The sequence below is a fragment of the Salvia miltiorrhiza genome, unplaced genomic scaffold (assembly GCF_028751815.1).
Source record: "Salvia miltiorrhiza cultivar Shanhuang (shh) unplaced genomic scaffold, IMPLAD_Smil_shh fragScaff_scaffold_107_1, whole genome shotgun sequence".
Lineage (NCBI taxonomy): Eukaryota > Viridiplantae > Streptophyta > Magnoliopsida > Lamiales > Lamiaceae > Salvia > Salvia miltiorrhiza.
In genome coordinates this window covers 149580-161164 of record NW_026651399.1, presented here as the reverse complement: position 1 = coordinate 161164, position 11585 = coordinate 149580, and positions in this window count along the sequence as shown.

Here is an 11585-nt window from a genome sequence, read left to right as displayed (position 1 = left end):
CCAGGCCCACTGGCTCCATCAAAGCACTGTGTAAAACTAATTTAAGGATTTGTTTGCTGTACGAAAAATAATGATTTAAATTAAAATACTTACCCATCGGGCATCCTCTGAAAGACAATCCTCCCATGTGCTTCCCTAGGCGCGTTGGCCCTGATGGTGGCAGCTAGAGGGGCGATGGGCCTTCTAGCCCGTGAACTACTAGACGCCTGGGGGGTCTCAGGAGTCGCAGAAATCCCTGTGCCGGACCCATCAGATGTGTCATCAGTCGGCTGGTCATCTCGATCAGACCGACTAGATGCAGCAAATGAAAATATACTTCTACGGCGAGACATGTTACCTGTTTCAAAATGATTTATATAAGCATTGACACACACAAAATATGATGAATTACTTGAATCTAACGAAATTTCGACAGCATAACCCCCACTATCCATCAACCAAGCAAACAAATACATTATCAAATACTGGGTGCAAACAAATACATTATCAACTACTGTTAACAAACAAATACATTATCAACTACTGAGTGCAAACAAATACATTATCAACTACTTAGTGCAAACAAATACATTATCAACTACTGTCATCATCACTATCGTCGTCATCAGATGTTAACGGTTGATCATCTGATTCTGGTTCATCGTCATCGTCAATGTCGACGATTCCACCGAGGGGATGAAGTAGAAGTGGCTGGTCAATGTCTATAGTTGTGTGGGTAGACATAATAGTAACAACCTCTTCTTGGAATGGTTGATCTAATGTTGAATTAGATGCGTCAGTTGAGACCTGAACCTTTGATCTTGCGTTGACCTTGCATGCTGACCACCAGTTTTTCTTTGATTGGTTTATACTGGGATAGGGGCAGTAAAAAACTTGAACTGCCTGACTCGCTAAAACAAAGGGATCATACTTCTTGTATCTTCTTGTATGGTTCACTGAAACCAACTTGAAGTCCGTATCAATAGAAGTTCCCTGAGCCGACAAGTCAAACCATTCACATTTGAACAAGACTGTCTTCTTAATTGGATACCCTGGATACTCCAGCACGTAAACCTCCTGCAGACGCCCATAAAAGTCTAGCACATCTCTGTCATAGACCGAACCTTTAATGCAAACTCCACTGTTCACAGTCGCACTGTCCCTATCACGATCAGTAATGTGAAATCTATAACCATTCACAAAATAGCCGGAGTACGTTTCAATCTCATGTAAGGGCTCGGCTGCAAGCGACTTAACATACGGGTTCAAATCATCGTTATAAGGACGACTCACCTGTTACACGCATTGATTTTAGTTTGCAAAGCCAATTTTAGTCACGTAAATGTATATTAGATCTAAGGAAGTCGCATCTTACATATTGGCTAAACCACACCAAAAAATTGTTATCATATGTAACCTCTAACTCCGCGTCGGTGATTGAAGGATTTGCATATCGCATTTCCCCTTCGAAGATCCTTGGATACAAAGAAAAAGTTATATGTTTTTACCTATGTACGATGCTGAAAATATACATAAATTGAACGAGAATACTCACTTGATATATGTGTCTGCAACTTCCGCACAGTTGCTCAAAATATACATGTGTGCAGCAAAGTATTCTTTTGGCTCCATGTATCTCCTTGTCGTTCGACCAATCGGACGTCCAACTGATTTGAATATTGCGAGTACATTGGGATCCTCATTCTCAGCAGTAGGTTCTTCAATATTGCGAGGCAAATTTCTCCACTTTGTAGTAACATGATCCTCAAAATAATACGAAGAGAAAGTTGACATTTCTTCTAGTATATATGCATTGCTGATGGATGCCTCAACCTTGGCTTTGTTTTTGATATGATTTTTCAATGTCCTCAAATATCGTTCAAAAGGATACATCCATCGATACTGCACTGGACCGGCAAGCCGTGCTTCATCTGCCAAATGAACAGGTAGGTGCTCCATTGAGTCAAAAAAACTCGGTGGGAAGATACGCTCAAGTTTGCATAGAGTAACAACTATCTTCTCACTCAGGGTTCCCATATCATCTATTGAGATGTTGCGAGATGTTAATTCTCTGAAGAAGAAACTTAACTCTGTAATTGTCTCCCAAACGTTCTTAGGAAGAAGTTCTTTAAAGGCAACAGGTAGCAGTATTTGCATGAACACGTGACAGTCATGACTTTTCATGTTGTGCATCTTTAGGTTGTTCAAATCAACGCATCTGCTAATATTTGACACGTACCCATCAGGAAACTTAAGACTCTGTATCCATTGTAGTAAAATCTTCTTCTCATCCCTTTCAAGCGTGTAACATGCTTTTGGATACTGTCGGGCTCCATCCAGTTTCTTTAATTCAGGCCGGCGACAAAAGACGTTCAGTTCTTCTCTTGACTTTTCTGTATCTTTCGTCTTCCCCTTCACATTGAGGACAGTATTGAACACATTATCAAACACATTTTTTTCAATGTGCATGACATCCAAATTATGTCGAATCAAAAGATCCTTCCAATAAGGAAGATCCCAAAATATGCTTTTCTTCTTCCACCCTATATTTTGATGTTTTGCAAGTTGAGCGTTTCTCCCATCAAAGTCTTCTGTAACCTTCACGAAGCCCAACTGATCTATTTGATTCAAGATTTCTGTCCCCGATCTCTGTTCTGGTGCATACACATTGCAAGTCTTATTCTTCAAAAATGAGGTTTTATTTCTTCTAAACACATGGTTACGAGGTAAGAACTTCCGATGACAGTCAAACCACGATTGTTTTTCACTCTTCGTTAGAGTGAAAGCTTCTGTATTCTCCATACAATGTGGACATGCCAATCTCCCAGCTGTACCCCACCCAGACAACATAGCGTACGCTGGAAAATCACTGACAGTCCAAATAAGAGCTGCCCGCATGTGAAAATTTTGCTTCACAGATACGTCGTAAGTGTTCGCACCTACGTCCCACAAATATTTCAACTCTTGTATCAGTGGCTGCAAGAATACGTCCAACTTCATCTTTGGATTGGATGGGCCAGGTACGAGAACTGTGAAGAACATGAATTGTTCTTTCATGCACAACCATGGAGGCAAGTTATATGGTGTGACAATGACCGGCCAAGAAGAATATTGACGTCCTGATTGTGCAAAGGGGGTAAAACCATCTGTAGATAGACCTAATCTCACATTTCTGGTCTCTTGAGCAAATTCAGGATAAACTGAATTCAAGTGCTTCCAAGCCGGAGAGTCTGCCGGGTGGCGCATAACCCCATCGTCTGTTGAAGTCGCATGCCAACGCATATTCTCGGCTATTGCTGCAGATGCAAACAACCTCTGCAGTCGGGGCGTCAAAGGAAAGTAATACATCTGTTTGGCGGGCACCTGTTTCTTTCGACGACTTCCAGATGCACGCAAATTCTCCTTATATCGTGATTGATCACAGAACATACAACTATGTAGCTCACTAGTTTCCTCCCAATACAACATACAATTATTAACGCAACAATCGATCTTTTCCACGGGCAAACCCAAACCGCGCAGATTTCTCTTCGTACTATAGAAGTCTTCTGGACAGTTGTTATCATTCGGTAAAGCATTTCGAAACATCGAAGACAACTGATTGTAAGTTCTCTCTGACATGTGACTTTCAGTCTTTATGCTCATGAATTGAGTCATCCAGGATAACTGTGAGTAAGTGTCACAGCCTGGGTACAATGGATTATCGGCCGCGTTCAACATGTCGTAAATCTGTTGAGCATCAGGATTGGGCGGCTCCTCCAGATTTGACACATCTTGATAATTACTAGGTCCAGCATGATCATGCACCATCCTTTCATAGTTATTGTATGACCCATCATCCTCATCCATTACTTGGTAATTACTAGGTCCAGCATGTTCTGTCGCCATATACATCGGTGCTTCCCCGTGATAAACCCAAGTTGTGTAATTGTGGACAAATCCACGCCTAGTAATATGTTTTCTGACTGTAGGTACATATAAAAAGGCTTCATTGTTACACTTCTTACACGGGCACCTAATGTTACCTACTCCATCTGTATACGCCGTTTGATTTATCGCATAATCAAGGAAACTCTCCAGCCCCGTTTCAAATGCAGAACGATCATTGTATCTCGCATACATCCACATGCGATTATCACTCATTCTTGCAAATTCTAATTGAGAAAAATAAATAAAATATCATAAATTACTTGAATCAAACGAAATTTCGACAGCATAACCACACTATCCTAACTACCAAGTGCTCGACTCTACCAGCAACTATAGTGACCATAGTGGTCCTAATTTACTAAGCCTATACTAGGTCTACCCGGCCCCCCAATGTCGAAGCAATATACAATACATATAAAGCAATAAAAAATAAAGTTTGAAATTTAAAACAATCATTTGTTGGGAGAAGATCCTTAAGAAATAATCAATTTCTATCCCCAAGGGAGAATATCCTTAAGAAATTTATTAAATCTATCCCACAATATATAATATCATATCATTTCATGATAAACACATACGTAGCATACTTAAAATTCAATTAATCATACTTTATTTAACAAAATTATTTAACATAAATAAATCTCTAACAAATTCATACTTAAAATTAATCATGCTTTATAATTAATCAAACAACTTTAATTTAAAATTAATCAAACTCCAACTAATTATTAATTAGATTGTAAAAACAAATTTCAATATAATTTAACTAATTAAAATTAATCACACTTCACATATTATAAATTAATTAAAATTAATCAAATTAACATTAATTAGATTCTAACAAAATAATATTAAAAACAAATTTTAAATTAATTAATCATACTTCAAATATTATAAATTAATTAAAATTAATCTAATTAATATTAATTTTAATCTAACAAAATAATTAATAAATAAATCAAATAATTAACGAGAATGAAAGCGTACGGTAGTGGTCGGCGGCGGAGCGGTGGCGATGGCGGTGTCGGCAACGGCGCGGCGTCGTTCAACTAATTAAATGTTAAAGAAATAAATTAATTAAATGTGAAAGTGAGAGATAAAGAGAAAGAGAGAGAAATAATACCTGCAGGGGTGGCTGGCCGGCGGTGGTGGACTGACGGCGGCGGCGGCTGGCGGTCGGCGGCGGCTGCTGGGTCGGCGGGGAGGCGCGGCAGGGGGCAGGGAGAAGGGTTTGAGGGCTGCGCGTGATTTCTGTGAAAGAAAAGGGGATCTGAAGTCGTTTTTTATTTAAAGAATTACCGGCGGCAAAATTAACGGCGGCATTGCCGCCGTTAATCTACATTTTTTTTAAAATTAAAGTTAAATTAAATTAATTTGAAATTACCGGCGGCGAGCCGCCTCTAATTACCGGCGGTGATAATGCCGCCGGTAATACCGCCGTTAAAGAAAAAAACCGACCCGCCTTCTTTCGGCGTCGTTGGGCCGCCGATAATTACCGGCGGGCGTTTCGCCGCCGGTAATTTCCCCGGTAATACTCGGTTTTTTTGTAGTGAATAGTATTGTCACTATATTTGACCCATTTTGCAATAATATCATAATGTTTAAAACTTCGATAAATTTTTAGATAACATTGACAAACATGGATTTTATAGTAGAGGTGTAATTGGGTCGAATTTACTTGAGAAAATCATTTTTGAAACAAGTTTATGTTTAGGTTAACTTATCTTTTGAGAATTGATACTAGTTTGCATCAAAATTGGAGAGCTTGAGCATCATGGGCTTAAAGTACAATTCGATAGTTTGCATTCAACAAAATATATGGTTTGATGAAACAAAAATCTACACCTCACTATAAAATGATAAATAACACAAGGATTTACGTGGTTTGATCATAAGATCTACATCCACGGGTGGGTCTTCGGAGTATTTTCACTATGCTTCTGTCACACCCCAATTCTTGAAACGATAACTATAACTGGGGTACGACTCATCATTTAAATGGACAAGGGAAAAACCTTGTGAAATCCGAATAAAAGGGATAACACTCGGGCTTAGCCCCTTTGGATGAAGAAAGACAGGTATTCAAGTGATACGAATCCATCAACAAACATAATAACTTCAGGATCACAAGTTTAGTGTCATGCTTCAGATAACCAACATTTATAGAATGAAATACTTGCGAATTAATAATCTCGACTCAACAAAAGATATTGTTTAGAGTCACAACATAATAGGTCTTAAGTTAAGGAAATAAAAGACATATACTGGCTAGTTCTACAGTGGAAGTCAAAAATAAGGAGTTGAACTCTAGCCTCAGCTCATCCCGTCAGCACCAGCCATTAACCTGAAAAATATTTGAAGATTTTTGGGCTAAGTACTAATGTACTTAGTGGGCTGCAACTTTTGAAACATTTCATAATCTGAAGAACAGTTTATCCAATCATACTGACATGACTTAGAAGGTTTTGAAGTGGAATAACTTCTAAGCATGTTAAAATATTTCATATAATACTTAATTATTTTGCGCGCGTTTGCACACTCCATTCTGTTACTCGATGTGATCCCGGACCATTTAGTCACCGACGGATCTCTGTCTCCCGCTGACTTGAACTGAGGGCGTAACCCAGCCAAGTATAATAAACCTCGGAAATTAATCCAGACAGGCCTATCATAACTATGCTTCGGAACACATCCCGTCGAGCACCCTTATAACGCCTCTGGTTAGTGCCCGATGGAGATCAACCCACCGAGTCAGCTAACAAGTGTACACAATTCTCAAATAACGTGTTAGGCTATAAGAGAACCTCAATTGATTCGTTGTTGCGAGCCTTAAACATGGTAGAGTGCACAAAAATATATTTTATTGGATAAACAGTTTATTTTTCACGAACATTTAAGCTCATTAGCTCAATCATACATTTGGAAAATAAGCCCACATGTTTAGGCAAAGCCTGTCGTTTAACTTATCTCTGAATCGGAATAGCAGTGCTAATTCTCCTGACGTTCAAAGCTTACAAGAAATCTATTCTTAATAGGTCTCCTAAATCTAAACTCAAGTCACGATAAAGTGCTTAACATTCTATGATTCACTTAGCCGGGTTTTCAAAATTTAATGAATAAATAATTGAAAACAATTCTCTTGAGTTAAGAACACCAACAATATTCTTACTCATCTTTCTTTTGTAATTGGAAATTATAAATAACCAATTAAATCATGATGCAATGCATGACTCATTCTATACTTAAGCATATAAGTGTTTACTAAAACTGCACAAGTGCTCTACTCCGTTCTGCTCTGCTATCTAGCTCTGCTCCGCGATCTAGTTCTGCTCTACATTCTATCTCTGCTCTGCTCTGCAATATAGCTCTGCTAGTCAGCTCTGCTCTTCAGCTCTGCTAGTCAGCTCTGCACTTCAGCTCTGCAGGTCAGCTCTGCACTTTAGCTCTGCCGGTTAGCTCTGCACTTCAGCTCTGCCGGTCAGCTCTGCACTTCAGCTCTGCTCTTCAGTTCTGCACTTCAGCTCTGCTCTTCAGCTCTGTTAGTCAGCTCTGCACTTCAGCTCTTCTGGTCAGCTCTGCACTTCAGCTCTGCCGGTTAGCTCTGCACTTCAGCTCTTCCGGTTAGCTCTGCACTTCAGCTCTGCCGGTCAGCTCTGCACTTCAGCTCTGTCGGTCAGCTCTGCACTCTCGCTACTCTGCTCTGCACTCTCTCTCGTCTGCTCTGCACTCTCGCTACTCTGCTCTGCACTCATCTCCTTGCTCTGCTCATCTCCCTAATTCAGTACAGCTCACGACTCTCTTTCTCAGCCCACCAGTACAGCTCACGCCGATAACCTCATTGGCAACGGCGAAGCGCCGTCACCTCCCTTTGTTTCCAGCAACCGCAGCAAACCACGGCCGCCACTCTCAACTCTCATCTACTCTCGACCGATCCACCCAAAACTCCACAAAATTCTACCTTTCTTCATTTTCTTTTAACACAGACACCCAAAGTATGCAAGCATAACAACAAGACTCTACCTTTATCTATTCTTTTAAAAGTTATGCAGCAAAAACATATAAACACACCATAAACATGAACATGAATTTGGGTTTCTAAATCGAAAAGTGAAGTGAACAAGCAGGGGAGTTAAAGGTGAAACCTTGGCTTGAATATGCTGAGCTGCTGTGTGAATCGAGAGTTATGGTTGCTGCTGTTCTTGAAGTTCTCTTCGGGTGTTGGAACGAGAGAGAGAGAGAAGTGAGTGAATTGAGAGAGAGAGAGTAGATTGGGTGTTGGCGGAGGATGTGTATATTTGAAGAGGGGGAATAGTGAGGCGGTGGAGGTGGAGCGAAATATCTTGGTGAAGGTGGGTTGGGCTTGATGTGAAGATGGGTTGGGCTTTCATTTATTTACTCAAATGTAAATAAAACATAAGGCCCAACATGAAATAAATTCACATACTCACATTTAAAAGCTTGAACGCTTAATTAAATAAATATGCAATGCATATAAATTTAATTACTAAATTTACAATTGCTTTTGTAAATCATTTTTGTTGGAATTAAAATAAATTCTTTTTCTCAATTCGGCGTGAATCATCTTAAATCTAAGTTCAAAATTATTCTAAACTTAGCTCGAGGAAAACGGGGTATTACATCCCTCTCTCCTTAAAAAAAATTCATCCCCGAAATTACATATCTGGTATTCTAGCTTGTGATACTAGTCGTTCGTTTCATTCATCTCTTTTATGGACTTTTCCATCCTGTGATGGTTCCACTTCATGACGAGAACAATATTATTGCCTCGTAAAACTTGAACCTTGCGATCAAGTATCTGGACTGGTTTCTCTTCATGACTTTGGTCCTGGCTAGGACTACTTTATCTGCTTGATCACATGCTTTCTTAATTGTGAGATGCAATACTTATAGTATACATCCACAATGCTTGGTGGCAGAGCTAAATTATAGGCTACAAAGACCTAACTTATCTAGGATCTCAAAAGGTCCTATATAACGGGGTCGTAACTTGCCCCTCTTTCTGAAACGTATAACTCCCCTTGAGGGAGAAACTTTGAGGAAAACTCGATCCCCAATATTGAATTCTAACTCCGATCGACATTTATCGGCGTAAGACTTTTGTCTATCCTGAGCTTCTTTGATTCTTTGCTTGATGTGGTCGACCTTCTCAACCATCTGTTGGACAAGTTTAGGACCTAACAGCTTTCTTTCACCCACTTCATCTTAGTAAAGTGGTGAACTACATTTTTGGCCATACAAGGCCTCATATGGACCATTCCAACTTGTTGCTTGATAACTGTTGTTATAAGCAAATTCTACGAGAGGTAACAAATCCTTCCAACTTCCACCTTTGTCTGCGACAATCATTCGCAACATAACTTCAAGAATCTGAATCATTCTTTCTGACTGCCCGTCAGTCTGAGGGTGGTACACTGTGCTGAAGTTCAGCTGAGTGCCCATTGCTTCTTGTAAACTTTTCCAGAAACGCAATGTGAATCTGGTGTCACGATCTGTCGTGATAGATACAGGTACACCGTGAAGGCGTACTATCTCTTTGACATATAACTTTGCAAGTTTCTCCAATCCAAATGTCATTTGAATTGGCAGAAAGTGCGCTGACTTTGATAATCGGTCCATTATGACCCTAAATGCAGTGTTTCCACGTGCTGACTTCGGTAGGCTCACTACGAAGTTCATGTTGATGTGCTCCCACTTCCACTCGGGAATGGGTTTAACTTGTTGTCATGCGAGACATCGCTCCACAACAACGTTATATCTCTTTTCATTCCTTTCCACCAGAAAATTTTCTTTAAATTCTGATGCATCTTTGTACTGCCTGGATGTGCAGTGTATGGAGTATCATGAGCCTCGCTCATAATCTCATTCTTTAACTCCTCATTGTGCGGTACACACAATCTTTCACTATACCACTAGTGCATTATTCTTTGCTTCAGTGAAGCCTTTTGTTTCATTCGTTCTTGCAGCGAGACGCATCTCCTCCAAGAACCAAACTTCTCTTTGTGCTTGCACAATTCTTTCTCTCAAATCAGGTTTAGCCGTCAGCGCAGCTACACAACCCGATACTGTGTTCGGAGGATGAACAATCTCTAAACTGAGTGAGGCGAAGTCACGAATCAGTTCATTTTACTGGGTGATGAAATACCCTAGCTTAGCCTTCGTCTTTCGACTCCGGGCTTCAGCTACTACATTCGCTTTTCCTGGATGGTAACTAACGGTGTTATCGTAATCCTTTACTAATTCGAGCCATCTTTGTTATCTCATGTTCAAATCCTTTTGCTCGAAGAAGTACTTTAAACTCTTATGATCTGTAAAGAACTCACACTTAACTCCATAGAGGTAGTGTCTCCAAATCTTCATGTTGGGAACCCCATGGAATATCAGGTTTTATTTTGATGATACCAAAATCCTTAGGTTTAATTTGTAATAGACTAGAACTATTTTGAACTCAAGTGTTAGAGTTCGCTTCTAGTTTAGTTAGCAGTTCTGAAGAGTGAAGACTGAAGGACTGAAGACTGAAGATACCAACTGAAGTATCAGTTGAAGAATCAGTTCGGAACTGATTACTTAATGCGTGCTCCGTAGACTCAAAAGACTGATACTAAAGTCAAGTATCAGTTAAACATTCTTCCTCGGACTGAACTGAGATGCTCTATCACATTCTGAGTTGGAGATTCTGAGCCTTTCTTCCAGTCAGTTGTTCTCCATGATTAGCTGATCAAGACAAGTTTTATCCGGAAAATAGATGATTGTCTGATTCCTAGCTCGTTCATCATTGATCTCCTTGTCCATTTTCTGATTCTGCTTGAGGAGATCTTCGAACATTTTCCTCAACTGACAGTGATCAGTCATGAGTTGATCAAACTCGTCAGTTTCATCGAATGAGCTTTCTCCAGATTCTGAGTGGTCTCCTGAAAGCATCAGGAAGTTATCAGTATAAGGAGTTTTTGAGTGAGAGATTACCTCTGAGCCATTCATTCCATTGTCGTAGCTGTTGTCAGCCACGCTTTTAGATTCATTGGCAATTAGGGCTCGACTCTCATTGTCTGAGCTGGAACTGTCGAAGTCGGATGATTCTGATGTGTCTTTGGAAGAATCAGCATCGTCAGCAACCATCGCTTTCTTCTTCGAAAAGCTGCGATCTTTCTTGGCTTTCAGCTCTCTGCGCTCAGCTTGAGTCAGATCAGGGCATTCATTTCGAAAGTGCCCTTTCTTTCTACATCCAAAGCATTCCATGTCTTTGATGTCGTAAGCGGCTGACTTCCTTTCTCCGCTTCGATCTGTGGAATATCTGGAGTTACTTTCTCTTTCTTTTCCTTTGTAGTGCTCCTTGTGGAACCTTCTGTACTTCCGAAACTTGGACTCCATTTTGTTGAATCTTTCAGTCAACAAAGCATATTGACTGAAGAAGTCCTCAGGGTTGAGTTCCGTTGGTTCCTTGATCTGTTTCTTGCCTTCTCTTGTTGAGGCTTTCAGTGCTGCTCCTCTTGAGGTTGATGGACTATCTTCGTCTGAGCCTCCAGCCTTCTTGTTTCCAAGATTTCTCAGAAGATCGAACTCATTTGCCATGAGATCGGAGAAAAGCTTGTTTGTCGGGAGCTGACTGAATCCTGACTTATGCTGATGAGCGACTGAGTAGATCTGACATTCTCCTCGTG